The 25921-nt window shown below is 52.2% G+C and overlaps 55 non-coding genes across 55 annotated transcripts; 11 read left to right on the top strand and 44 right to left on the bottom strand.

Moving 5' to 3' along the window:
• Positions 1-262: 262 nt before the first annotated feature.
• Trnag-ucc lies at positions 263-334 on the top strand. The gene has a single exon. It is a non-coding gene; the product is annotated as a tRNA-Gly (tRNA).
• A 275-nt stretch (positions 335-609) lies between these two features.
• On the bottom strand, positions 610-691 carry Trnas-aga. The gene has a single exon. It is a non-coding gene; the product is annotated as a tRNA-Ser (tRNA).
• Positions 692-810: 119 nt separating this feature from the next.
• Positions 811-883, bottom strand: Trnak-uuu. The gene has a single exon. It is a non-coding gene; the product is annotated as a tRNA-Lys (tRNA).
• Positions 884-1179: 296 nt separating this feature from the next.
• Trnae-uuc lies at positions 1180-1251 on the bottom strand. The gene has a single exon. It is a non-coding gene; the product is annotated as a tRNA-Glu (tRNA).
• A 308-nt stretch (positions 1252-1559) lies between these two features.
• Trnam-cau lies at positions 1560-1632 on the bottom strand. Its single transcript has one exon. It is a non-coding gene; the product is annotated as a tRNA-Met (tRNA).
• Positions 1633-2603: 971 nt separating this feature from the next.
• Trnag-ucc lies at positions 2604-2675 on the top strand. Its single transcript has one exon. It is a non-coding gene; the product is annotated as a tRNA-Gly (tRNA).
• Positions 2676-2950: 275 nt separating this feature from the next.
• Trnas-aga lies at positions 2951-3032 on the bottom strand. The gene has a single exon. It is a non-coding gene; the product is annotated as a tRNA-Ser (tRNA).
• A 119-nt stretch (positions 3033-3151) lies between these two features.
• On the bottom strand, positions 3152-3224 carry Trnak-uuu. Its single transcript has one exon. It is a non-coding gene; the product is annotated as a tRNA-Lys (tRNA).
• Positions 3225-3520: 296 nt separating this feature from the next.
• On the bottom strand, positions 3521-3592 carry Trnae-uuc. Its single transcript has one exon. It is a non-coding gene; the product is annotated as a tRNA-Glu (tRNA).
• A 308-nt stretch (positions 3593-3900) lies between these two features.
• On the bottom strand, positions 3901-3973 carry Trnam-cau. The gene has a single exon. It is a non-coding gene; the product is annotated as a tRNA-Met (tRNA).
• Positions 3974-4944: 971 nt separating this feature from the next.
• On the top strand, positions 4945-5016 carry Trnag-ucc. The gene has a single exon. It is a non-coding gene; the product is annotated as a tRNA-Gly (tRNA).
• A 275-nt stretch (positions 5017-5291) lies between these two features.
• Trnas-aga lies at positions 5292-5373 on the bottom strand. The gene has a single exon. It is a non-coding gene; the product is annotated as a tRNA-Ser (tRNA).
• A 119-nt stretch (positions 5374-5492) lies between these two features.
• On the bottom strand, positions 5493-5565 carry Trnak-uuu. Its single transcript has one exon. It is a non-coding gene; the product is annotated as a tRNA-Lys (tRNA).
• A 296-nt stretch (positions 5566-5861) lies between these two features.
• On the bottom strand, positions 5862-5933 carry Trnae-uuc. The gene has a single exon. It is a non-coding gene; the product is annotated as a tRNA-Glu (tRNA).
• A 308-nt stretch (positions 5934-6241) lies between these two features.
• Trnam-cau lies at positions 6242-6314 on the bottom strand. Its single transcript has one exon. It is a non-coding gene; the product is annotated as a tRNA-Met (tRNA).
• A 972-nt stretch (positions 6315-7286) lies between these two features.
• Trnag-ucc lies at positions 7287-7358 on the top strand. The gene has a single exon. It is a non-coding gene; the product is annotated as a tRNA-Gly (tRNA).
• A 275-nt stretch (positions 7359-7633) lies between these two features.
• Positions 7634-7715, bottom strand: Trnas-aga. Its single transcript has one exon. It is a non-coding gene; the product is annotated as a tRNA-Ser (tRNA).
• A 139-nt stretch (positions 7716-7854) lies between these two features.
• Positions 7855-7927, bottom strand: Trnak-uuu. The gene has a single exon. It is a non-coding gene; the product is annotated as a tRNA-Lys (tRNA).
• Positions 7928-8223: 296 nt separating this feature from the next.
• Positions 8224-8295, bottom strand: Trnae-uuc. The gene has a single exon. It is a non-coding gene; the product is annotated as a tRNA-Glu (tRNA).
• A 308-nt stretch (positions 8296-8603) lies between these two features.
• Positions 8604-8676, bottom strand: Trnam-cau. Its single transcript has one exon. It is a non-coding gene; the product is annotated as a tRNA-Met (tRNA).
• Positions 8677-9647: 971 nt separating this feature from the next.
• On the top strand, positions 9648-9719 carry Trnag-ucc. Its single transcript has one exon. It is a non-coding gene; the product is annotated as a tRNA-Gly (tRNA).
• Positions 9720-9994: 275 nt separating this feature from the next.
• On the bottom strand, positions 9995-10076 carry Trnas-aga. Its single transcript has one exon. It is a non-coding gene; the product is annotated as a tRNA-Ser (tRNA).
• A 119-nt stretch (positions 10077-10195) lies between these two features.
• Trnak-uuu lies at positions 10196-10268 on the bottom strand. Its single transcript has one exon. It is a non-coding gene; the product is annotated as a tRNA-Lys (tRNA).
• Positions 10269-10564: 296 nt separating this feature from the next.
• On the bottom strand, positions 10565-10636 carry Trnae-uuc. Its single transcript has one exon. It is a non-coding gene; the product is annotated as a tRNA-Glu (tRNA).
• A 308-nt stretch (positions 10637-10944) lies between these two features.
• Trnam-cau lies at positions 10945-11017 on the bottom strand. Its single transcript has one exon. It is a non-coding gene; the product is annotated as a tRNA-Met (tRNA).
• A 972-nt stretch (positions 11018-11989) lies between these two features.
• Positions 11990-12061, top strand: Trnag-ucc. Its single transcript has one exon. It is a non-coding gene; the product is annotated as a tRNA-Gly (tRNA).
• A 275-nt stretch (positions 12062-12336) lies between these two features.
• Trnas-aga lies at positions 12337-12418 on the bottom strand. The gene has a single exon. It is a non-coding gene; the product is annotated as a tRNA-Ser (tRNA).
• Positions 12419-12557: 139 nt separating this feature from the next.
• Trnak-uuu lies at positions 12558-12630 on the bottom strand. The gene has a single exon. It is a non-coding gene; the product is annotated as a tRNA-Lys (tRNA).
• A 296-nt stretch (positions 12631-12926) lies between these two features.
• On the bottom strand, positions 12927-12998 carry Trnae-uuc. The gene has a single exon. It is a non-coding gene; the product is annotated as a tRNA-Glu (tRNA).
• A 308-nt stretch (positions 12999-13306) lies between these two features.
• Positions 13307-13379, bottom strand: Trnam-cau. The gene has a single exon. It is a non-coding gene; the product is annotated as a tRNA-Met (tRNA).
• A 971-nt stretch (positions 13380-14350) lies between these two features.
• On the top strand, positions 14351-14422 carry Trnag-ucc. The gene has a single exon. It is a non-coding gene; the product is annotated as a tRNA-Gly (tRNA).
• Positions 14423-14697: 275 nt separating this feature from the next.
• On the bottom strand, positions 14698-14779 carry Trnas-aga. Its single transcript has one exon. It is a non-coding gene; the product is annotated as a tRNA-Ser (tRNA).
• Positions 14780-14918: 139 nt separating this feature from the next.
• Positions 14919-14991, bottom strand: Trnak-uuu. Its single transcript has one exon. It is a non-coding gene; the product is annotated as a tRNA-Lys (tRNA).
• A 296-nt stretch (positions 14992-15287) lies between these two features.
• Trnae-uuc lies at positions 15288-15359 on the bottom strand. The gene has a single exon. It is a non-coding gene; the product is annotated as a tRNA-Glu (tRNA).
• Positions 15360-15667: 308 nt separating this feature from the next.
• Trnam-cau lies at positions 15668-15740 on the bottom strand. Its single transcript has one exon. It is a non-coding gene; the product is annotated as a tRNA-Met (tRNA).
• Positions 15741-16712: 972 nt separating this feature from the next.
• On the top strand, positions 16713-16784 carry Trnag-ucc. Its single transcript has one exon. It is a non-coding gene; the product is annotated as a tRNA-Gly (tRNA).
• Positions 16785-17059: 275 nt separating this feature from the next.
• On the bottom strand, positions 17060-17141 carry Trnas-aga. The gene has a single exon. It is a non-coding gene; the product is annotated as a tRNA-Ser (tRNA).
• Positions 17142-17280: 139 nt separating this feature from the next.
• Trnak-uuu lies at positions 17281-17353 on the bottom strand. The gene has a single exon. It is a non-coding gene; the product is annotated as a tRNA-Lys (tRNA).
• A 296-nt stretch (positions 17354-17649) lies between these two features.
• On the bottom strand, positions 17650-17721 carry Trnae-uuc. Its single transcript has one exon. It is a non-coding gene; the product is annotated as a tRNA-Glu (tRNA).
• Positions 17722-18029: 308 nt separating this feature from the next.
• Positions 18030-18102, bottom strand: Trnam-cau. Its single transcript has one exon. It is a non-coding gene; the product is annotated as a tRNA-Met (tRNA).
• A 972-nt stretch (positions 18103-19074) lies between these two features.
• On the top strand, positions 19075-19146 carry Trnag-ucc. Its single transcript has one exon. It is a non-coding gene; the product is annotated as a tRNA-Gly (tRNA).
• A 275-nt stretch (positions 19147-19421) lies between these two features.
• Positions 19422-19503, bottom strand: Trnas-aga. Its single transcript has one exon. It is a non-coding gene; the product is annotated as a tRNA-Ser (tRNA).
• A 139-nt stretch (positions 19504-19642) lies between these two features.
• Trnak-uuu lies at positions 19643-19715 on the bottom strand. Its single transcript has one exon. It is a non-coding gene; the product is annotated as a tRNA-Lys (tRNA).
• Positions 19716-20011: 296 nt separating this feature from the next.
• On the bottom strand, positions 20012-20083 carry Trnae-uuc. The gene has a single exon. It is a non-coding gene; the product is annotated as a tRNA-Glu (tRNA).
• A 308-nt stretch (positions 20084-20391) lies between these two features.
• Trnam-cau lies at positions 20392-20464 on the bottom strand. Its single transcript has one exon. It is a non-coding gene; the product is annotated as a tRNA-Met (tRNA).
• A 972-nt stretch (positions 20465-21436) lies between these two features.
• Trnag-ucc lies at positions 21437-21508 on the top strand. Its single transcript has one exon. It is a non-coding gene; the product is annotated as a tRNA-Gly (tRNA).
• Positions 21509-21783: 275 nt separating this feature from the next.
• Positions 21784-21865, bottom strand: Trnas-aga. The gene has a single exon. It is a non-coding gene; the product is annotated as a tRNA-Ser (tRNA).
• A 139-nt stretch (positions 21866-22004) lies between these two features.
• Trnak-uuu lies at positions 22005-22077 on the bottom strand. Its single transcript has one exon. It is a non-coding gene; the product is annotated as a tRNA-Lys (tRNA).
• A 296-nt stretch (positions 22078-22373) lies between these two features.
• Trnae-uuc lies at positions 22374-22445 on the bottom strand. Its single transcript has one exon. It is a non-coding gene; the product is annotated as a tRNA-Glu (tRNA).
• A 308-nt stretch (positions 22446-22753) lies between these two features.
• Positions 22754-22826, bottom strand: Trnam-cau. Its single transcript has one exon. It is a non-coding gene; the product is annotated as a tRNA-Met (tRNA).
• A 973-nt stretch (positions 22827-23799) lies between these two features.
• Positions 23800-23871, top strand: Trnag-ucc. The gene has a single exon. It is a non-coding gene; the product is annotated as a tRNA-Gly (tRNA).
• Positions 23872-24146: 275 nt separating this feature from the next.
• Trnas-aga lies at positions 24147-24228 on the bottom strand. The gene has a single exon. It is a non-coding gene; the product is annotated as a tRNA-Ser (tRNA).
• Positions 24229-24367: 139 nt separating this feature from the next.
• Trnak-uuu lies at positions 24368-24440 on the bottom strand. Its single transcript has one exon. It is a non-coding gene; the product is annotated as a tRNA-Lys (tRNA).
• Positions 24441-24736: 296 nt separating this feature from the next.
• Trnae-uuc lies at positions 24737-24808 on the bottom strand. The gene has a single exon. It is a non-coding gene; the product is annotated as a tRNA-Glu (tRNA).
• A 308-nt stretch (positions 24809-25116) lies between these two features.
• Positions 25117-25189, bottom strand: Trnam-cau. The gene has a single exon. It is a non-coding gene; the product is annotated as a tRNA-Met (tRNA).
• Positions 25190-25921: the final 732 nt, after the last annotated feature.

Genomic DNA, 25921 nt, shown 5'->3' with positions numbered 1-25921 from the left:
CGTCGGATACAACCGAAAAAACTGCTACACACGCGGAGTGCTCCACTACACTGCCTTAAAACGAATGCTCATCTCTATCGTGTGAGTAACCTTGCGGCCGCGGCGACTAGTCTTGCCCAAAGACGCAGCGTGCGTGGAGGCGCTACCCGAATGCGTGTGGATGCGCCCTCCTACCTCGAAAAGCGCCTGCAGCTACTATCACCGTGGGCCGCTGCTGGCGGGCAGGAAGGCGACACAGCGGGGCGTTGCGAGCAGCGGCTGTGCGGTGGTGGTGTAATGGTGAGCATAGTTGCCTTCCAAGCAGTTGATCCGGGTTCGATTCCCGGCCACCGCAAGTGGCGCTAGTTTTTTTCGTATGAGTATGTGAGCCGCGTGCTGTTAAATGAAGGTTTTTTTCGTCGTAGCTCCACGCAGACCATCCTGTAGTATGTCCCGACTTGTCCCGACTTTGCTCGGCTGACGCGAAAGCTGACGCTTGGAATTCGCCCTTATCAAAAGGACAGGCACTATAAACGGCTGTGAGAGGCGAGGTGTGGAGAGGTACCAAAACGACAGGCAATCTGCGAAATTTTCTGCTCGTTGTTCTTAAACAAAAAAAGAAAAATCCGACGCAGTCGGTAGGACTCGAACCTACGCTCCCAGAGGGAATCTGATTTCTAGTCAGACGCCTTAACCACTCGGCCACGACTGCTCGTAACCCAAGTTTCCCTGGGTCTGCGCAGAATGTTGACAGGAAACGAACTCCGTGCACTGATTACGGCAGGGCTACCATCGCTACGAGACGAGCCATTACGGAAACGTTAAAATCTTCGCCCGGACAGGGACTTGAACCCTGGACCCTTAGGTTAAAAGCCTAATGCTCTACCGACTGAGCTATCCGGGCTCACGCTCGTTGTGGATGGAGCGGCTGCAAGCAATGTAAATAACTGGAACGCGTGTGTAGGCGTACTACGGTAATTTCTGGCTTCTGGCGCAACTGGCGACTTCACCGACTTCCCACTGACGCTGGTAGCAGCCCAACAACGGACCAGTGCCTCTTCTCCCTTTATTCCGGTGCCGACAGTAATTGCATCATGTGCCTGTTTTCCCCGATTACGTTCGGTCGAAGCTTCGGAAGGTGGGCGACAAACGACAGTTCGAAGGCCAAAACATGGAGCGTTGTGTGCGCAAAAACTTCCGTTCCGGTACCGGGAATCGAACCCGGGCCTCCTGGGTGAAAGCCAGGTATCCTAGCCACTAGACCACACCGGATTTGCTTGATAAGCGTCAGCTTTTCTCCGTCTCCTCTCGTATTTCGTGCTGAATCTGGACTCAGTGCAGTTCTCCGTTTGCGAGCATATTTGCGCCTACAGACTGGCATGGCGCACAGCCCGAAATTGACTATTCATTATTTTACTCCTAACAAGGGAAGAGAAAGATCAAAGTTGTACGTTGTCATAATTGGAAATAAACGTATTGACGCTGAGGCGTAGACTCCTTATGGATAACGAACGACAATTAAGTTCGTTCCCTAGCAACAGCAACGCCGTTAATTCAGCCATGATGTACAGCAAATTAAATGCCCTGGGTGAGGATCGAACTCACGACCTTAAGATTATGAGAATTACGCGCTACCTACTGCGCTACCGAGGCACGTTGCAAGTAACGTTACAGAAAACTTGGTAAGTCTCTCATATTAGAGATAGACAGTTCGCGCTTTCTCAATAATCTGTTGTGTTGCTACACGTGCTTTCCCTACTTGCTAGATTAAACTGCTGCCGCAGCTTTTTCAACGGAACGCAGCACTGCCCGAGGTTACAGTACATCGCCCTTGCGGCACCTGAACACAGCGGCCTGTTGGGACAGGCCGACGTCAGAGTTCAGAAATAGCATGCGACCGTTCAAGTACGGTCTATTGCGTGCTGCGTGTATGGTTCCTCTCACAGCGAATCCTGCTATACATTCCTGAGGCTGACGCAGCTCAGGCGAGGAATCGGCGCGGCAGCATTATAGCGAGAACAGCAGAACGATGCACCGGCCGGGAATCGAACCCGGGCCGTCCGCATGCTAAGCGAGCATTCACCAATTTTTTTTTTTTTTTCTTCTCATTTCTTTCGTTGCATTTGTTGGGGGCGGACGTCCGATGGCGCCCGTTCAAGTTCATCGTTGACTCGGTCTTTTATTACAGAGGGCAGATAACTCTCAGACCGAACACGCTGAGCTATCGTGCCGGCAAGCCTTAAGATTATGAGACTTACGCGCTGCCTACTGCACTACTGAGGCACATGCCATTGAACCAGCGATGCTCGTCGAGCTGCCCGAGCACTTTTCTGCAGGGGAAAGTGGGATTGCCACCCAGCGACGTCGGATACAACCGAAAAAACTGCTACACACGCGGAGTGCTCCACTACACTGCCTTAAAACGAATGCTCATCTCTATCGTGTGAGTAACCTTGCGGCCGCGGCGACTAGTCTTGCCCAAAGACGCAGCGTGCGTGGAGGCGCTACCCGAATGCGTGTGGATGCACCCTCCTACCTCGAAAAGCGCCTGCAGCTACCATCACCGTGGGCCGCTGCTGGCGGGCAGGAAGGCGACACAGCGGGGCGTTGCGAGCAGCGGCTGTGCGGTGGTGGTGTAATGGTGAGCATAGTTGCCTTCCAAGCAGTTGATCCGGGTTCGATTCCCGGCCACCGCAAGTGGCGCTAGTTTTTTTCGTATGAGTATGTGAGCCGCGTGCTGTTAAATGAAGGTTTTTTTCGTCGTAGCTCCACGCAGACCATCCTGTAGTATGTCCCGACTTGTCCCGACTTTGCTCGGCTGACGCGAAAGCTGACGCTTGGAATTCGCCCTTATCAAAAGGACAGGCACTATAAACGGCTGTGAGAGGCGAGGTGTGGAGAGGTACCAAAACGACAGGCAATCTGCGAAATTTTCTGCTCGTTGTTCTTAAACAAAAAAAGAAAAATCCGACGCAGTCGGTAGGACTCGAACCTACGCTCCCAGAGGGAATCTGATTTCTAGTCAGACGCCTTAACCACTCGGCCACGACTGCTCGTAACCCAAGTTTCCCTGGGTCTGCGCAGAATGTTGACAGGAAACGAACTCCGTGCACTGATTACGGCAGGGCTACCATCGCTACGAGACGAGCCATTACGGAAACGTTAAAATCTTCGCCCGGACAGGGACTTGAACCCTGGACCCTTAGGTTAAAAGCCTAATGCTCTACCGACTGAGCTATCCGGGCTCACGCTCGTTGTGGATGGAGCGGCTGCAAGCAATGTAAATAACTGGAACGCGTGTGTAGGCGTACTACGGTAATTTCTGGCTTCTGGCGCAACTGGCGACTTCACCGACTTCCCACTGACGCTGGTAGCAGCCCAACAACGGACCAGTGCCTCTTCTCCCTTTATTCCGGTGCCGACAGTAATTGCATCATGTGCCTGTTTTCCCCGATTACGTTCGGTCGAAGCTTCGGAAGGTGGGCGACAAACGACAGTTCGAAGGCCAAAACATGGAGCGTTGTGTGCGCAAAAACTTCCGTTCCGGTACCGGGAATCGAACCCGGGCCTCCTGGGTGAAAGCCAGGTATCCTAGCCACTAGACCACACCGGATTTGCTCGATAAGCGTGAGCTTTTCTCCGTCTCCTCTCGTATTTCGTGCTGAATCTGGACTCAGTGCAGTTCTCCGTTTGCGAGCATATTTGCGCCTACAGACTGGCATGGCGCACAGCCCGAAATTGACTATTCATTATTTTACTCCTAACAAGGGAAGAGAAAGATCAAAGTTGTACGTTGTCATAATTGGAAATAAACGTATTGACGCTGAGGCGTAGACTCCTTATGGATAACGAATTACAATTAAGTTCGTTCCCTAGCAACAGCAACGCCGTTAATTCAGCCATGATGTACAGCAAATTAAATGCCCTGGGTGAGGATCGAACTCACGACCTTAAGATTATGAGACTTACGCGCTACCTACTGCGCTACCGAGGCACGTTGCAAGTAACGTTACAGAAAACTTGGTAAGTCTCTCATATTAGAGATAGACAGTTCGCGCTTTCTCAAGAATCTGTTGTGTTGCTACACGTGCTTTCCCTACTTGCTAGATTAAACTGCTGCCGCAGCTTTTTCAACGGAACGCAGCACTGCCCGAGGTTACAGTACATCGCCCTTGCGGCACCTGAACACAGCGGCCTGTTGGGACAGGCCGACGTCAGAGTTCAGAAATAGCATGCGACCGTTCAAGTACGGTCTATTGCGTGCTGCGTGTATGGTTCCTCTCACAGCGAATCCTGCTATACATTCCTGAGGCTGACGCAGCTCAGGCGAGGAATCGGCGCGGCAGCATTATAGCGAGAACAGCAGAACGATGCACCGGCCGGGAATCGAACCCGGGCCGTCCGCATGCTAAGCGAGCATTCACCAATTTTTTTTTTTTTTTCTTCTCATTTCTTTCGTTGCATTTGTTGGGGGCGGACGTCCGATGGCGCCCGTTCAAGTTCATCGTTGACTCGGTCTTTTATTACAGAGGGCAGATAACTCTCAGACCGAACACGCTGAGCTATCGTGCCGGCAAGCCTTAAGATTATGAGACTTACGCGCTGCCTACTGCACTACTGAGGCACATGCCATTGAACCAGCGATGCTCGTCGAGCTGCCCGAGCACTTTTCTGCAGGGGAAAGTGGGATTGCCACCCAGCGACGTCGGATACAACCGAAAAAACTGCTACACACGCGGAGTGCTCCACTACACTGCCTTAAAACGAATGCTCATCTCTATCGTGTGAGTAACCTTGCGGCCGCGGCGACTAGTCTTGCCCAAAGACGCTGCGTGCGTGGAGGCGCTACCCGAATGCGTGTGGATGCGCCCTCCTACCTCGAAAAGCGCCTGCAGCTACTATCACCGTGGGCCGCTGCTGGCGGGCAGGAAGGCGACACAGCGGGGCGTTGCGAGCAGCGGCTGTGCGGTGGTGGTGTAATGGTGAGCATAGTTGCCTTCCAAGCAGTTGATCCGGGTTCGATTCCCGGCCACCGCAAGTGGCGCTAGTTTTTTTCGTATGAGTATGTGAGCCGCGTGCTGTTAAATGAAGGTTTTTTTCGTCGTAGCTCCACGCAGACCATCCTGTAGTATGTCCCGACTTGTCCCGACTTTGCTCGGCTGACGCGAAAGCTGACGCTTGGAATTCGCCCTTATCAAAAGGACAGGCACTATAAACGGCTGTGAGAGGCGAGGTGTGGAGAGGTACCAAAACGACAGGCAATCTGCGAAATTTTCTGCTCGTTGTTCTTAAACAAAAAAAGAAAAATCCGACGCAGTCGGTAGGACTCGAACCTACGCTCCCAGAGGGAATCTGATTTCTAGTCAGACGCCTTAACCACTCGGCCACGACTGCTCGTAACCCAAGTTTCCCTGGGTCTGCGCAGAATGTTGACAGGAAACGAACTCCGTGCACTGATTACGGCAGGGCTACCATCGCTACGAGACGAGCCATTACGGAAACGTTAAAATCTTCGCCCGGACAGGGACTTGAACCCTGGACCCTTAGGTTAAAAGCCTAATGCTCTACCGACTGAGCTATCCGGGCTCACGCTCGTTGTGGATGGAGCGGCTGCAAGCAATGTAAATAACTGGAACGCGTGTGTAGGCGTACTACGGTAATTTCTGGCTTCTGGCGCAACTGGCGACTTCACCGACTTCCCACTGACGCTGGTAGCAGCCCAACAACGGACCAGTGCCTCTTCTCCCTTTATTCCGGTGCCGACAGTAATTGCATCATGTGCCTGTTTTCCCCGATTACGTTCGGTCGAAGCTTCGGAAGGTGGGCGACAAACGACAGTTCGAAGGCCAAAACATGGAGCGTTGTGTGCGCAAAAACTTCCGTTCCGGTACCGGGAATCGAACCCGGGCCTCCTGGGTGAAAGCCAGGTATCCTAGCCACTAGACCACACCGGATTTGCTCGATAAGCGTGAGCTTTTCTCCGTCTCCTCTCGTATTTCGTGCTGAATCTGGACTCAGTGCAGTTCTCCGTTTGCGAGCATATTTGCGCCTACAGACTGGCATGGCGCACAGCCCGAAATTGACTATTCATTATTTTACTCCTAACAAGGGAAGAGAAAGATCAAAGTTGTACGTTGTCATAATTGGAAATAAACGTATTGACGCTGAGGCGTAGACTCCTTATGGATAACGAACGACAATTAAGTTCGTTCCCTAGCAACAGCAACGCCGTTAATTCAGCCATGATGTACAGCAAATTAAATGCCCTGGGTGAGGATCGAACTCACGACCTTAAGATTATGAGACTTACGCGCTACCTACTGCGCTACCGAGGCACGTTGCAAGTAACGTTACAGAAAACTTGGTAAGTCTCTCATATTAGAGATAGACAGTTCGCGCTTTCTCAAGAATCTGTTGTGTTGCTACACGTGCTTTCCCTACTTGCTAGATTAAACTGCTGCCGCAGCTTTTTCAACGGAACGCAGCACTGCCCGAGGTTACAGTACATCGCCCTTGCGGCACCTGAACACAGCGGCCTGTTGGGACAGGCCGACGTCAGAGTTCAGAAATAGCATGCGACCGTTCAAGTACGGTCTATTGCGTGCTGCGTGTACGGTTCCTCTCACAGCGAATCCTGCTATACATTCCTGAGGCTGACGCAGCTCAGGCGAGGAATCGGCGCGGCAGCATTATAGCGAGAACAGCAGAACGATGCACCGGCCGGGAATCGAACCCGGGCCGTCCGCATGCTAAGCGAGCATTCACCAATTTTTTTTTTTTTTTTCTTCTCATTTCTTTCGTTGCATTTGTTGGGGGCGGACGTCCGATGGCGCCCGTTCAAGTTCATCGTTGACTCGGTCTTTTATTACAGAGGGCAGATAACTCTCAGACCGAACACGCTGAGCTATCGTGCCGGCAAGCCTTAAGATTATGAGAATTACGCGCTGCCTACTGCACTACTGAGGCACATGCCATTGAACCAGCGATGCTCGTCGAGCTGCCCGAGCACTTTTCTGCAGGGGAAAGTGGGATTGCCACCCAGCGACGTCGGATACAACCGAAAAAACTGCTACACACGCGGAGTGCTCCACTACACTGCCTTAAAACGAATGCTCATCTCTATCGTGTGAGTAACCTTGCGGCCGCGGCGACTAGTCTTGCCCAAAGACGCAGCGTGCGTGGAGGCGCTACCCGAATGCGTGTGGATGCACCCTCCTACCTCGAAAAGCGCCTGCAGCTACCATCACCGTGGGCCGCTGCTGGCGGGCAGGAAGGCGACACAGCGGGGCGTTGCGAGCAGCGGCTGTGCGGTGGTGGTGTAATGGTGAGCATAGTTGCCTTCCAAGCAGTTGATCCGGGTTCGATTCCCGGCCACCGCAAGTGGCGCTAGTTTTTTTCGTATGAGTATGTGAGCCGCGTGCTGTTAAATGAAGGTTTTTTTCGTCGTAGCTCCACGCAGACCATCCTGTAGTATGTCCCGACTTGTCCCGACTTTGCTCGGCTGACGCGAAAGCTGACGCTTGGAATTCGCCCTTATCAAAAGGACAGGCACTATAAACGGCTGTGAGAGGCGAGGTGTGGAGAGGTACCAAAACGACAGGCAATCTGCGAAATTTTCTGCTCGTTGTTCTTAAACAAAAAAAGAAAAATCCGACGCAGTCGGTAGGACTCGAACCTACGCTCCCAGAGGGAATCTGATTTCTAGTCAGACGCCTTAACCACTCGGCCACGACTGCTCGTAACCCAAGTTTCCCTGGAATCGTGAAAAATCCAACCGGTCTGCGCAGAATGTTGACAGGAAACGAACTCCGTGCACTGATTACGGCAGGGCTACCATCGCTACGAGACGAGCCATTACGGAAACGTTAAAATCTTCGCCCGGACAGGGACTTGAACCCTGGACCCTTAGGTTAAAAGCCTAATGCTCTACCGACTGAGCTATCCGGGCTCACGCTCGTTGTGGATGGAGCGGCTGCAAGCAATGTAAATAACTGGAACGCGTGTGTAGGCGTACTACGGTAATTTCTGGCTTCTGGCGCAACTGGCGACTTCACCGACTTCCCACTGACGCTGGTAGCAGCCCAACAACGGACCAGTGCCTCTTCTCCCTTTATTCCGGTGCCGACAGTAATTGCATCATGTGCCTGTTTTCCCCGATTACGTTCGGTCGAAGCTTCGGAAGGTGGGCGACAAACGACAGTTCGAAGGCCAAAACATGGAGCGTTGTGTGCGCAAAAACTTCCGTTCCGGTACCGGGAATCGAACCCGGGCCTCCTGGGTGAAAGCCAGGTATCCTAGCCACTAGACCACACCGGATTTGCTCGATAAGCGTGAGCTTTTCTCCGTCTCCTCTCGTATTTCGTGCTGAATCTGGACTCAGTGCAGTTCTCCGTTTGCGAGCATATTTGCGCCTACAGACTGGCATGGCGCACAGCCCGAAATTGACTATTCATTATTTTACTCCTAACAAGGGAAGAGAAAGATCAAAGTTGTACGTTGTCATAATTGGAAATAAACGTATTGACGCTGAGGCGTAGACTCCTTATGGATAACGAATTACAATTAAGTTCGTTCCCTAGCAACAGCAACGCCGTTAATTCAGCCATGATGTACAGCAAATTAAATGCCCTGGGTGAGGATCGAACTCACGACCTTAAGATTATGAGACTTACGCGCTACCTACTGCGCTACCGAGGCACGTTGCAAGTAACGTTACAGAAAACTTGGTAAGTCTCTCATATTAGAGATAGACAGTTCGCGCTTTCTCAAGAATCTGTTGTGTTGCTACACGTGCTTTCCCTACTTGCTAGATTAAACTGCTGCCGCAGCTTTTTCAACGGAACGCAGCACTGCCCGAGGTTACAGTACATCGCCCTTGCGGCACCTGAACACAGCGGCCTGTTGGGACAGGCCGACGTCAGAGTTCAGAAATAGCATGCGACCGTTCAAGTACGGTCTATTGCGTGCTGCGTGTATGGTTCCTCTCACAGCGAATCCTGCTATACATTCCTGAGGCTGACGCAGCTCAGGCGAGGAATCGGCGCGGCAGCATTATAGCGAGAACAGCAGAACGATGCACCGGCCGGGAATCGAACCCGGGCCGTCCGCATGCTAAGCGAGCATTCACCAATTTTTTTTTTTTTTTCTTCTCATTTCTTTCGTTGCATTTGTTGGGGGCGGACGTCCGATGGCGCCCGTTCAAGTTCATCGTTGACTCGGTCTTTTATTACAGAGGGCAGATAACTCTCAGACCGAACACGCTGAGCTATCGTGCCGGCAAGCCTTAAGATTATGAGACTTACGCGCTGCCTACTGCACTACTGAGGCACATGCCATTGAACCAGCGATGCTCGTCGAGCTGCCCGAGCACTTTTCTGCAGGGGAAAGTGGGATTGCCACCCAGCGACGTCGGATACAACCGAAAAAACTGCTACACACGCGGAGTGCTCCACTACACTGCCTTAAAACGAATGCTCATCTCTATCGTGTGAGTAACCTTGCGGCCGCGGCGACTAGTCTTGCCCAAAGACGCTGCGTGCGTGGAGGCGCTACCCGAATGCGTGTGGATGCGCCCTCCTACCTCGAAAAGCGCCTGCAGCTACTATCACCGTGGGCCGCTGCTGGCGGGCAGGAAGGCGACACAGCGGGGCGTTGCGAGCAGCGGCTGTGCGGTGGTGGTGTAATGGTGAGCATAGTTGCCTTCCAAGCAGTTGATCCGGGTTCGATTCCCGGCCACCGCAAGTGGCGCTAGTTTTTTTCGTATGAGTATGTGAGCCGCGTGCTGTTAAATGAAGGTTTTTTTCGTCGTAGCTCCACGCAGACCATCCTGTAGTATGTCCCGACTTGTCCCGACTTTGCTCGGCTGACGCGAAAGCTGACGCTTGGAATTCGCCCTTATCAAAAGGACAGGCACTATAAACGGCTGTGAGAGGCGAGGTGTGGAGAGGTACCAAAACGACAGGCAATCTGCGAAATTTTCTGCTCGTTGTTCTTAAACAAAAAAAGAAAAATCCGACGCAGTCGGTAGGACTCGAACCTACGCTCCCAGAGGGAATCTGATTTCTAGTCAGACGCCTTAACCACTCGGCCACGACTGCTCGTAACCCAAGTTTCCCTGGGTCTGCGCAGAATGTTGACAGGAAACGAACTCCGTGCACTGATTACGGCAGGGCTACCATCGCTACGAGACGAGCCATTACGGAAACGTTAAAATCTTCGCCCGGACAGGGACTTGAACCCTGGACCCTTAGGTTAAAAGCCTAATGCTCTACCGACTGAGCTATCCGGGCTCACGCTCGTTGTGGATGGAGCGGCTGCAAGCAATGTAAATAACTGGAACGCGTGTGTAGGCGTACTACGGTAATTTCTGGCTTCTGGCGCAACTGGCGACTTCACCGACTTCCCACTGACGCTGGTAGCAGCCCAACAACGGACCAGTGCCTCTTCTCCCTTTATTCCGGTGCCGACAGTAATTGCATCATGTGCCTGTTTTCCCCGATTACGTTCGGTCGAAGCTTCGGAAGGTGGGCGACAAACGACAGTTCGAAGGCCAAAACATGGAGCGTTGTGTGCGCAAAAACTTCCGTTCCGGTACCGGGAATCGAACCCGGGCCTCCTGGGTGAAAGCCAGGTATCCTAGCCACTAGACCACACCGGATTTGCTCGATAAGCGTGAGCTTTTCTCCGTCTCCTCTCGTATTTCGTGCTGAATCTGGACTCAGTGCAGTTCTCCGTTTGCGAGCATATTTGCGCCTACAGACTGGCATGGCGCACAGCCCGAAATTGACTATTCATTATTTTACTCCTAACAAGGGAAGAGAAAGATCAAAGTTGTACGTTGTCATAATTGGAAATAAACGTATTGACGCTGAGGCGTAGACTCCTTATGGATAACGAATTACAATTAAGTTCGTTCCCTAGCAACAGCAACGCCGTTAATTCAGCCATGATGTACAGCAAATTAAATGCCCTGGGTGAGGATCGAACTCACGACCTTAAGATTATGAGACTTACGCGCTACCTACTGCGCTACCGAGGCACGTTGCAAGTAACGTTACAGAAAACTTGGTAAGTCTCTCATATTAGAGATAGACAGTTCGCGCTTTCTCAAGAATCTGTTGTGTTGCTACACGTGCTTTCCCTACTTGCTAGATTAAACTGCTGCCGCAGCTTTTTCAACGGAACGCAGCACTGCCCGAGGTTACAGTACATCGCCCTTGCGGCACCTGAACACAGCGGCCTGTTGGGACAGGCCGACGTCAGAGTTCAGAAATAGCATGCGACCGTTCAAGTACGGTCTATTGCGTGCTGCGTGTACGGTTCCTCTCACAGCGAATCCTGCTATACATTCCTGAGGCTGACGCAGCTCAGGCGAGGAATCGGCGCGGCAGCATTATAGCGAGAACAGCAGAACGATGCACCGGCCGGGAATCGAACCCGGGCCGTCCGCATGCTAAGCGAGCATTCACCAATTTTTTTTTTTTTTTTCTTCTCATTTCTTTCGTTGCATTTGTTGGGGGCGGACGTCCGATGGCGCCCGTTCAAGTTCATCGTTGACTCGGTCTTTTATTACAGAGGGCAGATAACTCTCAGACCGAACACGCTGAGCTATCGTGCCGGCAAGCCTTAAGATTATGAGAATTACGCGCTGCCTACTGCACTACTGAGGCACATGCCATTGAACCAGCGATGCTCGTCGAGCTGCCCGAGCACTTTTCTGCAGGGGAAAGTGGGATTGCCACCCAGCGACGTCGGATACAACCGAAAAAACTGCTACACACGCGGAGTGCTCCACTACACTGCCTTAAAACGAATGCTCATCTCTATCGTGTGAGTAACCTTGCGGCCGCGGCGACTAGTCTTGCCCAAAGACGCAGCGTGCGTGGAGGCGCTACCCGAATGCGTGTGGATGCACCCTCCTACCTCGAAAAGCGCCTGCAGCTACCATCACCGTGGGCCGCTGCTGGCGGGCAGGAAGGCGACACAGCGGGGCGTTGCGAGCAGCGGCTGTGCGGTGGTGGTGTAATGGTGAGCATAGTTGCCTTCCAAGCAGTTGATCCGGGTTCGATTCCCGGCCACCGCAAGTGGCGCTAGTTTTTTTCGTATGAGTATGTGAGCCGCGTGCTGTTAAATGAAGGTTTTTTTCGTCGTAGCTCCACGCAGACCATCCTGTAGTATGTCCCGACTTGTCCCGACTTTGCTCGGCTGACGCGAAAGCTGACGCTTGGAATTCGCCCTTATCAAAAGGACAGGCACTATAAACGGCTGTGAGAGGCGAGGTGTGGAGAGGTACCAAAACGACAGGCAATCTGCGAAATTTTCTGCTCGTTGTTCTTAAACAAAAAAAGAAAAATCCGACGCAGTCGGTAGGACTCGAACCTACGCTCCCAGAGGGAATCTGATTTCTAGTCAGACGCCTTAACCACTCGGCCACGACTGCTCGTAACCCAAGTTTCCCTGGAATCGTGAAAAATCCAACCGGTCTGCGCAGAATGTTGACAGGAAACGAACTCCGTGCACTGATTACGGCAGGGCTACCATCGCTACGAGACGAGCCATTACGGAAACGTTAAAATCTTCGCCCGGACAGGGACTTGAACCCTGGACCCTTAGGTTAAAAGCCTAATGCTCTACCGACTGAGCTATCCGGGCTCACGCTCGTTGTGGATGGAGCGGCTGCAAGCAATGTAAATAACTGGAACGCGTGTGTAGGCGTACTACGGTAATTTCTGGCTTCTGGCGCAACTGGCGACTTCACCGACTTCCCACTGACGCTGGTAGCAGCCCAACAACGGACCAGTGCCTCTTCTCCCTTTATTCCGGTGCCGACAGTAATTGCATCATGTGCCTGTTTTCCCCGATTACGTTCGGTCGAAGCTTCGGAAGGTGGGCGACAAACGACAGTTCGAAGGCCAAAACATGGAGCGTTGTGTGCGCAAAAACTTCCGTTCCGGTACCGGGAATCGAACCCGGGCCTCCTGGGTGAAAGCCAGGTATCCTAGCCACTAGACCACACCGGATTTGCTCGATAAGCGTGAGCTTTTCTCCGTCTCCTCTCGTATTTCGTGCTGAATCTGGACTCAGTGCAGTTCTCCGTTTGCGAGCATATTTGCGCCTACAGACTGGCATGGCGCACAGCCCGAAATTGACTATTCATTATTTTACTCCTAACAAGGGAAGAGAAAGATCAAAGTTGTACGTTGTCATAATTGGAAATAAACGTATTGACGCTGAGGCGTAGACTCCTTATGGATAACGAATTACAATTAAGTTCGTTCCCTAGCAACAGCAACGCCGTTAATTCAGCCATGATGTACAGCAAATTAAATGCCCTGGGTGAGGATCGAACTCACGACCTTAAGATTATGAGACTTACGCGCTACCTACTGCGCTACCGAGGCACGTTGCAAGTAACGTTACAGAAAACTTGGTAAGTCTCTCATATTAGAGATAGACAGTTCGCGCTTTCTCAAGAATCTGTTGTGTTGCTACACGTGCTTTCCCTACTTGCTAGATTAAACTGCTGCCGCAGCTTTTTCAACGGAACGCAGCACTGCCCGAGGTTACAGTACATCGCCCTTGCGGCACCTGAACACAGCGGCCTGTTGGGACAGGCCGACGTCAGAGTTCAGAAATAGCATGCGACCGTTCAAGTACGGTCTATTGCGTGCTGCGTGTACGGTTCCTCTCACAGCGAATCCTGCTATACATTCCTGAGGCTGACGCAGCTCAGGCGAGGAATCGGCGCGGCAGCATTATAGCGAGAACAGCAGAACGATGCACCGGCCGGGAATCGAACCCGGGCCGTCCGCATGCTAAGCGAGCATTCACCAATTTTTTTTTTTTTTTCTTCTCATTTCTTTCGTTGCATTTGTTGGGGGCGGACGTCCGATGGCGCCCGTTCAAGTTCATCGTTGACTCGGTCTTTTATTACAGAGGGCAGATAACTCTCAGACCGAACACGCTGAGCTATCGTGCCGGCAAGCCTTAAGATTATGAGACTTACGCGCTGCCTACTGCACTACTGAGGCACATGCCATTGAACCAGCGATGCTCGTCGAGCTGCCCGAGCACTTTTCTGCAGGGGAAAGTGGGATTGCCACCCAGCGACGTCGGATACAACCGAAAAAACTGCTACACACGCGGAGTGCTCCACTACACTGCCTTAAAACGAATGCTCATCTCTATCGTGTGAGTAACCTTGCGGCCGCGGCGACTAGTCTTGCCCAAAGACGCAGCGTGCGTGGAGGCGCTACCCGAATGCGTGTGGATGCACCCTCCTACCTCGAAAAGCGCCTGCAGCTACCATCACCGTGGGCCGCTGCTGGCGGGCAGGAAGGCGACACAGCGGGGCGTTGCGAGCAGCGGCTGTGCGGTGGTGGTGTAATGGTGAGCATAGTTGCCTTCCAAGCAGTTGATCCGGGTTCGATTCCCGGCCACCGCAAGTGGCGCTAGTTTTTTTCGTATGAGTATGTGAGCCGCGTGCTGTTAAATGAAGGTTTTTTTCGTCGTAGCTCCACGCAGACCATCCTGTAGTATGTCCCGACTTGTCCCGACTTTGCTCGGCTGACGCGAAAGCTGACGCTTGGAATTCGCCCTTATCAAAAGGACAGGCACTATAAACGGCTGTGAGAGGCGAGGTGTGGAGAGGTACCAAAACGACAGGCAATCTGCGAAATTTTCTGCTCGTTGTTCTTAAACAAAAAAAGAAAAATCCGACGCAGTCGGTAGGACTCGAACCTACGCTCCCAGAGGGAATCTGATTTCTAGTCAGACGCCTTAACCACTCGGCCACGACTGCTCGTAACCCAAGTTTCCCTGGAATCGTGAAAAATCCAACCGGTCTGCGCAGAATGTTGACAGGAAACGAACTCCGTGCACTGATTACGGCAGGGCTACCATCGCTACGAGACGAGCCATTACGGAAACGTTAAAATCTTCGCCCGGACAGGGACTTGAACCCTGGACCCTTAGGTTAAAAGCCTAATGCTCTACCGACTGAGCTATCCGGGCTCACGCTCGTTGTGGATGGAGCGGCTGCAAGCAATGTAAATAACTGGAACGCGTGTGTAGGCGTACTACGGTAATTTCTGGCTTCTGGCGCAACTGGCGACTTCACCGACTTCCCACTGACGCTGGTAGCAGCCCAACAACGGACCAGTGCCTCTTCTCCCTTTATTCCGGTGCCGACAGTAATTGCATCATGTGCCTGTTTTCCCCGATTACGTTCGGTCGAAGCTTCGGAAGGTGGGCGACAAACGACAGTTCGAAGGCCAAAACATGGAGCGTTGTGTGCGCAAAAACTTCCGTTCCGGTACCGGGAATCGAACCCGGGCCTCCTGGGTGAAAGCCAGGTATCCTAGCCACTAGACCACACCGGATTTGCTCGATAAGCGTCAGCTTTTCTCCGTCTCCTCTCGTATTTCGTGCTGAATCTGGACTCAGTGCAGTTCTCCGTTTGCGAGCATATTTGCGCCTACAGACTGGCATGGCGCACAGCCCGAAATTGACTATTCATTATTTTACTCCTAACAAGGGAAGAGAAAGATCAAAGTTGTACGTTGTCATAATTGGAAATAAACGTATTGACGCTGAGGCGTAGACTCCTTATGGATAACGAATTACAATTAAGTTCGTTCCCTAGCAACAGCAACGCCGTTAATTCAGCCATGATGTACAGCAAATTAAATGCCCTGGGTGAGGATCGAACTCACGACCTTAAGATTATGAGACTTACGCGCTACCTACTGCGCTACCGAGGCACGTTGCAAGTAACGTTACAGAAAACTTGGTAAGTCTCTCATATTAGAGATAGACAGTTCGCGCTTTCTCAAGAATCTGTTGTGTTGCTACACGTGCTTTCCCTACTTGCTAGATTAAACTGCTGCCGCAGCTTTTTCAACGGAACGCAGCACTGCCCGAGGTTACAGTACATCGCCCTTGCGGCACCTGAACACAGCGGCCTGTTGGGACAGGCCGACGTCAGAGTTCAGAAATAGCATGCGACCGTTCAAGTACGGTCTATTGCGTGCTGCGTGTATGGTTCCTCTCACAGCGAATCCTGCTATACATTCCTGAGGCTGACGCAGCTCAGGCGAGGAATCGGCGCGGCAGCATTATAGCGAGAACAGCAGAACGATGCACCGGCCGGGAATCGAACCCGGGCCGTCCGCATGCTAAGCGAGCATTCACCAATTTTTTTTTTTTTTTTCTTCTCATTTCTTTCGTTGCATTTGTTGGGGGCGGACGTCCGATGGCGCCCGTTCAAGTTCATCGTTGACTCGGTCTTTTATTACAGAGGGCAGATAACTCTCAGACCGAACACGCTGAGCTATCGTGCCGGCAAGCCTTAAGATTATGAGACTTACGCGCTGCCTACTGCACTACTGAGGCACATGCCATTGAACCAGCGATGCTCGTCGAGCTGCCCGAGCACTTTTCTGCAGGGGAAAGTGGGATTGCCACCCAGCGACGTCGGATACAACCGAAAAAACTGCTACACACGCGGAGTGCTCCACTACACTGCCTTAAAACGAATGCTCATCTCTATCGTGTGAGTAACCTTGCGGCCGCGGCGACTAGTCTTGCCCAAAGACGCAGCGTGCGTGGAGGCGCTACCCGAATGCGTGTGGATGCGCCCTCCTACCTCGAAAAGCGCCTGCAGCTACTATCACCGTGGGCCGCTGCTGGCGGGCAGGAAGGCGACACAGCGGGGCGTTGCGACCAGCGGCTGTGCGGTGGTGGTGTAATGGTGAGCATAGTTGCCTTCCAAGCAGTTTATCCGGGTTCGATTCCCGGCCACCGCAAGTGGCGCTAGTTTTTTTCGTATGAGTATGTGAGCCGCGTGCTGTTAAATGAAGGTTTTTTTCGTCGTAGCTCCACGCAGACCATCCTGTAGTATGTCCCGACTTGTCCCGACTTTGCTCGGCTGACGCGAAAGCTGACGCTTGGAATTCGCCCTTATCAAAAGGACAGGCACTATAAACGGCTGTGAGAGGCGAGGTGTGGAGAGGTACCAAAACGACAGGCAATCTGCGAAATTTTCTGCTCGTTGTTCTTAAACAAAAAAAGAAAAATCCGACGCAGTCGGTAGGACTCGAACCTACGCTCCCAGAGGGAATCTGATTTCTAGTCAGACGCCTTAACCACTCGGCCACGACTGCTCGTAACCCAAGTTTCCCTGGAATCGTGAAAAATCCAACCGGTCTGCGCAGAATGTTGACAGGAAACGAACTCCGTGCACTGATTACGGCAGGGCTACCATCGCTACGAGACGAGCCATTACGGAAACGTTAAAATCTTCGCCCGGACAGGGACTTGAACCCTGGACCCTTAGGTTAAAAGCCTAATGCTCTACCGACTGAGCTATCCGGGCTCACGCTCGTTGTGGATGGAGCGGCTGCAAGCAATGTAAATAACTGGAACGCGTGTGTAGGCGTACTACGGTAATTTCTGGCTTCTGGCGCAACTGGCGACTTCACCGACTTCCCACTGACGCTGGTAGCAGCCCAACAACGGACCAGTGCCTCTTCTCCCTTTATTCCGGTGCCGACAGTAATTGCATCATGTGCCTGTTTTCCCCGATTACGTTCGGTCGAAGCTTCGGAAGGTGGGCGACAAACGACAGTTCGAAGGCCAAAACATGGAGCGTTGTGTGCGCAAAAACTTCCGTTCCGGTACCGGGAATCGAACCCGGGCCTCCTGGGTGAAAGCCAGGTATCCTAGCCACTAGACCACACCGGATTTGCTCGATAAGCGTCAGCTTTTCTCCGTCTCCTCTCGTATTTCGTGCTGAATCTGGACTCAGTGCAGTTCTCCGTTTGCGAGCATATTTGCGCCTACAGACTGGCATGGCGCACAGCCCGAAATTGACTATTCATTATTTTACTCCTAACAAGGGAAGAGAAAGATCAAAGTTGTACGTTGTCATAATTGGAAATAAACGTATTGACGCTGAGGCGTAGACTCCTTATGGATAACGAATTACAATTAAGTTCGTTCCCTAGCAACAGCAACGCCGTTAATTCAGCCATGATGTACAGCAAATTAAATGCCCTGGGTGAGGATCGAACTCACGACCTTAAGATTATGAGACTTACGCGCTACCTACTGCGCTACCGAGGCACGTTGCAAGTAACGTTACAGAAAACTTGGTAAGTCTCTCATATTAGAGATAGACAGTTCGCGCTTTCTCAAGAATCTGTTGTGTTGCTACACGTGCTTTCCCTACTTGCTAGATTAAACTGCTGCCGCAGCTTTTTCAACGGAACGCAGCACTGCCCGAGGTTACAGTACATCGCCCTTGCGGCACCTGAACACAGCGGCCTGTTGGGACAGGCCGACGTCAGAGTTCAGAAATAGCATGCGACCGTTCAAGTACGGTCTATTGCGTGCTGCGTGTATGGTTCCTCTCACAGCGAATCCTGCTATACATTCCTGAGGCTGACGCAGCTCAGGCGAGGAATCGGCGCGGCAGCATTATAGCGAGAACAGCAGAACGATGCACCGGCCGGGAATCGAACCCGGGCCGTCCGCATGCTAAGCGAGCATTCACCAATTTTTTTTTTTTTTTTCTTCTCATTTCTTTCGTTGCATTTGTTGGGGGCGGACGTCCGATGGCGCCCGTTCAAGTTCATCGTTGACTCGGTCTTTTATTACAGAGGGCAGATAACTCTCAGACCGAACACGCTGAGCTATCGTGCCGGCAAGCCTTAAGATTATGAGACTTACGCGCTGCCTACTGCACTACTGAGGCACATGCCATTGAACCAGCGATGCTCGTCGAGCTGCCCGAGCACTTTTCTGCAGGGGAAAGTGGGATTGCCACCCAGCGACGTCGGATACAACCGAAAAAACTGCTACACACGCGGAGTGCTCCACTACACTGCCTTAAAACGAATGCTCATCTCTATCGTGTGAGTAACCTTGCGGCCGCGGCGACTAGTCTTGCCCAAAGACGCAGCGTGCGTGGAGGCGCTACCCGAATGCGTGTGGATGCGCCCTCCTACCTCGAAAAGCGCCTGCAGCTACTATCACCGTGGGCCGCTGCTGGCGGGCAGGAAGGCGACACAGCGGGGCGTTGCGACCAGCGGCTGTGCGGTGGTGGTGTAATGGTGAGCATAGTTGCCTTCCAAGCAGTTGATCCGGGTTCGATTCCCGGCCACCGCAAGTGGCGCTAGTTTTTTTCGTATGAGTATGTGAGCCGCGTGCTGTTAAATGAAGGTTTTTTTCGTCGTAGCTCCACGCAGACCATCCTGTAGTATGTCCCGACTTGTCCCGACTTTGCTCGGCTGACGCGAAAGCTGACGCTTGGAATTCGCCCTTATCAAAAGGACAGGCACTATAAACGGCTGTGAGAGGCGAGGTGTGGAGAGGTACCAAAACGACAGGCAATCTGCGAAATTTTCTGCTCGTTGTTCTTAAACAAAAAAAGAAAAATCCGACGCAGTCGGTAGGACTCGAACCTACGCTCCCAGAGGGAATCTGATTTCTAGTCAGACGCCTTAACCACTCGGCCACGACTGCTCGTAACCCAAGTTTCCCTGGAATCGTGAAAAATCCAACCGGTCTGCGCAGAATGTTGACAGGAAACGAACTCCGTGCACTGATTACGGCAGGGCTACCATCGCTACGAGACGAGCCATTACGGAAACGTTAAAATCTTCGCCCGGACAGGGACTTGAACCCTGGACCCTTAGGTTAAAAGCCTAATGCTCTACCGACTGAGCTATCCGGGCTCACGCTCGTTGTGGATGGAGCGGCTGCAAGCAATGTAAATAACTGGAACGCGTGTGTAGGCGTACTACGGTAATTTCTGGCTTCTGGCGCAACTGGCGACTTCACCGACTTCCCACTGACGCTGGTAGCAGCCCAACAACGGACCAGTGCCTCTTCTCCCTTTATTCCGGTGCCGACAGTAATTGCATCATGTGCCTGTTTTCCCCGATTACGTTCGGTCGAAGCTTCGGAAGGTGGGCGACAAACGACAGTTCGAAGGCCAAAACATGGAGCGTTGTGTGCGCAAAAACTTCCGTTCCGGTACCGGGAATCGAACCCGGGCCTCCTGGGTGAAAGCCAGGTATCCTAGCCACTAGACCACACCGGATTTGCTCGATAAGCGTCAGCTTTTCTCCGTCTCCTCTCGTATTTCGTGCTGAATCTGGACTCAGTGCAGTTCTCCGTTTGCGAGCATATTTGCGCCTACAGACTGGCATGGCGCACAGCCCGAAATTGACTATTCATTATTTTACTCCTAACAAGGGAAGAGAAAGATCAAAGTTGTACGTTGTCATAATTGGAAATAAACGTATTGACGCTGAGGCGTAGACTCCTTATGGATAACGAATTACAATTAAGTTCGTTCCCTAGCAACAGCAACGCCGTTAATTCAGCCATGATGTACAGCAAATTAAATGCCCTGGGTGAGGATCGAACTCACGACCTTAAGATTATGAGACTTACGCGCTACCTACTGCGCTACCGAGGCACGTTGCAAGTAACGTTACAGAAAACTTGGTAAGTCTCTCATATTAGAGATAGACAGTTCGCGCTTTCTCAAGAATCTGTTGTGTTGCTACACGTGCTTTCCCTACTTGCTAGATTAAACTGCTGCCGCAGCTTTTTCAACGGAACGCAGCACTGCCCGAGGTTACAGTACATCGCCCTTGCGGCACCTGAACACAGCGGCCTGTTGGGACAGGCCGACGTCAGAGTTCAGAAATAGCATGCGACCGTTCAAGTACGGTCTATTGCGTGCTGCGTGTATGGTTCCTCTCACAGCGAATCCTGCTATACATTCCTGAGGCTGACGCAGCTCAGGCGAGGAATCGGCGCGGCAGCATTATAGCGAGAACAGCAGAACGATGCACCGGCCGGGAATCGAACCCGGGCCGTCCGCATGCTAAGCGAGCATTCACCAATTTTTTTTTTTTTTTTCTTCTCATTTCTTTCGTTGCATTTGTTGGGGGCGGACGTCCGATGGCGCCCGTTCAAGTTCATCGTTGACTCGGTCTTTTATTACAGAGGGCAGATAACTCTCAGACCGAACACGCTGAGCTATCGTGCCGGCAAGCCTTAAGATTATGAGACTTACGCGCTGCCTACTGCACTACTGAGGCACATGCCATTGAACCAGCGATGCTCGTCGAGCTGCCCGAGCACTTTTCTGCAGGGGAAAGTGGGATTGCCACCCAGCGACGTCGGATACAACCGAAAAAACTGCTACACACGCGGAGTGCTCCACTACACTGCCTTAAAACGAATGCTCATCTCTATCGTGTGAGTAACCTTGCGGCCGCGGCGACTAGTCTTGCCCAAAGACGCAGCGTGCGTGGAGGCGCTACCCGAATGCGTGTGGATGCGCCCTCCTACCTCGAAAAGCGCCTGCAGCTACTATCACCGTGGGCCGCTGCTGGCGGGCAGGAAGGCGACACAGCGGGGCGTTGCGACCAGCGGCTGTGCGGTGGTGGTGTAATGGTGAGCATAGTTGCCTTCCAAGCAGTTGATCCGGGTTCGATTCCCGGCCACCGCAAGTGGCGCTAGTTTTTTTCGTATGAGTATGTGAGCCGCGTGCTGTTAAATGAAGGTTTTTTTCGTCGTAGCTCCACGCAGACCATCCTGTAGTATGTCCCGACTTGTCCCGACTTTGCTCGGCTGACGCGAAAGCTGACGCTTGGAATTCGCCCTTATCAAAAGGACAGGCACTATAAACGGCTGTGAGAGGCGAGGTGTGGAGAGGTACCAAAACGACAGGCAATCTGCGAAATTTTCTGCTCGTTGTTCTTAAACAAAAAAAGAAAAATCCGACGCAGTCGGTAGGACTCGAACCTACGCTCCCAGAGGGAATCTGATTTCTAGTCAGACGCCTTAACCACTCGGCCACGACTGCTCGTAACCCAAGTTTCCCTGGAATCGTGAAAAATCCAACCGGTCTGCGCAGAATGTTGACAGGAAACGAACTCCGTGCACTGATTACGGCAGGGCTACCATCGCTACGAGACGAGCCATTACGGAAACGTTAAAATCTTCGCCCGGACAGGGACTTGAACCCTGGACCCTTAGGTTAAAAGCCTAATGCTCTACCGACTGAGCTATCCGGGCTCACGCTCGTTGTGGATGGAGCGGCTGCAAGCAATGTAAATAACTGGAACGCGTGTGTAGGCGTACTACGGTAATTTCTGGCTTCTGGCGCAACTGGCGACTTCACCGACTTCCCACTGACGCTGGTAGCAGCCCAACAACGGACCAGTGCCTCTTCTCCCTTTATTCCGGTGCCGACAGTAATTGCATCATGTGCCTGTTTTCCCCGATTACGTTCGGTCGAAGCTTCGGAAGGTGGGCGACAAACGACAGTTCGAAGGCCAAAACATGGAGCGTTGTGTGCGCAAAAACTTCCGTTCCGGTACCGGGAATCGAACCCGGGCCTCCTGGGTGAAAGCCAGGTATCCTAGCCACTAGACCACACCGGATTTGCTCGATAAGCGTGAGCTTTTCTCCGTCTCCTCTCGTATTTCGTGCTGAATCTGGACTCAGTGCAGTTCTCCGTTTGCGAGCATATTTGCGCCTACAGACTGGCATGGCGCACAGCCCGAAATTGACTATTCATTATTTTACTCCTAACAAGGGAAGAGAAAGATCAAAGTTGTACGTTGTCATAATTGGAAATAAACGTATTGACGCTGAGGCGTAGACTCCTTATGGATAACGAATTACAATTAAGTTCGTTCCCTAGCAACAGCAACGCCGTTAATTCAGCCATGATGTACAGCAAATTAAATGCCCTGGGTGAGGATCGAACTCACGACCTTAAGATTATGAGACTTACGCGCTACCTACTGCGCTACCGAGGCACGTTGCAAGTAACGTTACAGAAAACTTGGTAAGTCTCTCATATTAGAGATAGACAGTTCGCGCTTTCTCAAGAATCTGTTGTGTTGCTACACGTGCTTTCCCTACTTGCTAGATTAAACTGCTGCCGCAGCTTTTTCAACGGAACGCAGCACTGCCCGAGGTTACAGTACATCGCCCTTGCGGCACCTGAACACAGCGGCCTGTTGGGACAGGCCGACGTCAGAGTTCAGAAATAGCATGCGACCGTTCAAGTACGGTCTATTGCGTGCTGCGTGTATGGTTCCTCTCACAGCGAATCCTGCTATACATTCCTGAGGCTGACGCAGCTCAGGCGAGGAATCGGCGCGGCAGCATTATAGCGAGAACAGCAGAACGATGCACCGGCCGGGAATCGAACCCGGGCCGTCCGCATGCTAAGCGAGCATTCACCAATTTTTTTTTTTTTTTTTCTTCTCATTTCTTTCGTTGCATTTGTTGGGGGCGGACGTCCGATGGCGCCCGTTCAAGTTCATCGTTGACTCGGTCTTTTATTACAGAGGGCAGATAACTCTCAGACCGAACACGCTGAGCTATCGTGCCGGCAAGCCTTAAGATTATGAGACTTACGCGCTGCCTACTGCACTACTGAGGCACATGCCATTGAACCAGCGATGCTCGTCGAGCTGCCCGAGCACTTTTCTGCAGGGGAAAGTGGGATTGCCACCCAGCGACGTCGGATACAACCGAAAAAACTGCTACACACGCGGAGTGCTCCACTACACTGCCTTAAAACGAATGCTCATCTCTATCGTGTGAGTAACCTTGCGGCCGCGGCGACTAGTCTTGCCCAAAGACGCAGCGTGCGTGGAGGCGCTACCCGAATGCGTGTGGATGCGCCCTCCTACCTCGAAAAGCGCCTGCAGCTACTATCACCGTGGGCCGCTGCTGGCGGGCAGGAAGGCGACACAGCGGGGCGTTGCGACCAGCGGCTGTGCGGTGGTGGTGTAATGGTGAGCATAGTTGCCTTCCAAGCAGTTGATCCGGGTTCGATTCCCGGCCACCGCAAGTGGCGCTAGTTTTTTTCGTATGAGTATGTGAGCCGCGTGCTGTTAAATGAAGGTTTTTTTCGTCGTAGCTCCACGCAGACCATCCTGTAGTATGTCCCGACTTGTCCCGACTTTGCTCGGCTGACGCGAAAGCTGACGCTTGGAATTCGCCCTTATCAAAAGGACAGGCACTATAAACGGCTGTGAGAGGCGAGGTGTGGAGAGGTACCAAAACGACAGGCAATCTGCGAAATTTTCTGCTCGTTGTTCTTAAACAAAAAAAGAAAAATCCGACGCAGTCGGTAGGACTCGAACCTACGCTCCCAGAGGGAATCTGATTTCTAGTCAGACGCCTTAACCACTCGGCCACGACTGCTCGTAACCCAAGTTTCCCTGGAATCGTGAAAAATCCAACCGGTCTGCGCAGAATGTTGACAGGAAACGAACTCCGTGCACTGATTACGGCAGGGCTACCATCGCTACGAGACGAGCCATTACGGAAACGTTAAAATCTTCGCCCGGACAGGGACTTGAACCCTGGACCCTTAGGTTAAAAGCCTAATGCTCTACCGACTGAGCTATCCGGGCTCACGCTCGTTGTGGATGGAGCGGCTGCAAGCAATGTAAATAACTGGAACGCGTGTGTAGGCGTACTACGGTAATTTCTGGCTTCTGGCGCAACTGGCGACTTCACCGACTTCCCACTGACGCTGGTAGCAGCCCAACAACGGACCAGTGCCTCTTCTCCCTTTATTCCGGTGCCGACAGTAATTGCATCATGTGCCTGTTTTCCCCGATTACGTTCGGTCGAAGCTTCGGAAGGTGGGCGACAAACGACAGTTCGAAGGCCAAAACATGGAGCGTTGTGTGCGCAAAAACTTCCGTTCCGGTACCGGGAATCGAACCCGGGCCTCCTGGGTGAAAGCCAGGTATCCTAGCCACTAGACCACACCGGATTTGCTCGATAAGCGTGAGCTTTTCTCCGTCTCCTCTCGTATTTCGTGCTGAATCTGGACTCAGTGCAGTTCTCCGTTTGCGAGCATATTTGCGCCTACAGACTGGCATGGCGCACAGCCCGAAATTGACTATTCATTATTTTACTCCTAACAAGGGAAGAGAAAGATCAAAGTTGTACGTTGTCATAATTGGAAATAAACGTATTGACGCTGAGGCGTAGACTCCTTATGGATAACGAATTACAATTAAGTTCGTTCCCTAGCAACAGCAACGCCGTTAATTCAGCCATGATGTACAGCAAATTAAATGCCCTGGGTGAGGATCGAACTCACGACCTTAAGATTATGAGACTTACGCGCTACCTACTGCGCTACCGAGGCACGTTGCAAGTAACGTTACAGAAAACTTGGTAAGTCTCTCATATTAGAGATAGACAGTTCGCGCTTTCTCAAGAATCTGTTGTGTTGCTACACGTGCTTTCCCTACTTGCTAGATTAAACTGCTGCCGCAGCTTTTTCAACGGAACGCAGCACTGCCCGAGGTTACAGTACATCGCCCTTGCGGCACCTGAACACAGCGGCCTGTTGGGACAGGCCGACGTCAGAGTTCAGAAATAGCATGCGACCGTTCAAGTACGGTCTATTGCGTGCTGCGTGTATGGTTCCTCTCACAGCGAATCCTGCTATACATTCCTGAGGCTGACGCAGCTCAGGCGAGGAATCGGCGCGGCAGCATTATAGCGAGAACAGCAGAACGATGCACCGGCCGGGAATCGAACCCGGGCCGTCCGCATGCTAAGCGAGCATTCACCAATTTTTTTTTTTTTTTCTTCTCATTTCTTTCGTTGCATTTGTTGGGGGCGGACGTCCGATGGCGCCCGTTCAAGTTCATCGTTGACTCGGTCTTTTATTACAGAGGGCAGATAACTCTCAGACCGAACACGCTGAGCTATCGTGCCGGCAAGCCTTAAGATTATGAGACTTACGCGCTGCCTACTGCACTACTGAGGCACATGCCATTGAACCAGCGATGCTCGTCGAGCTGCCCGAGCACTTTTCTGCAGGGGAAAGTGGGATTGCCACCCAGCGACGTCGGATACAACCGAAAAAACT

The sequence above is a fragment of the Schistocerca piceifrons genome, unplaced genomic scaffold (genome assembly GCF_021461385.2).
Source record: "Schistocerca piceifrons isolate TAMUIC-IGC-003096 unplaced genomic scaffold, iqSchPice1.1 HiC_scaffold_444, whole genome shotgun sequence".
NCBI lineage: Eukaryota > Metazoa > Arthropoda > Insecta > Orthoptera > Acrididae > Schistocerca > Schistocerca piceifrons.
The sequence above is the reverse complement of the archived record's forward strand: the minus strand, read 5'-3'. Positions and strand labels throughout refer to the sequence as shown.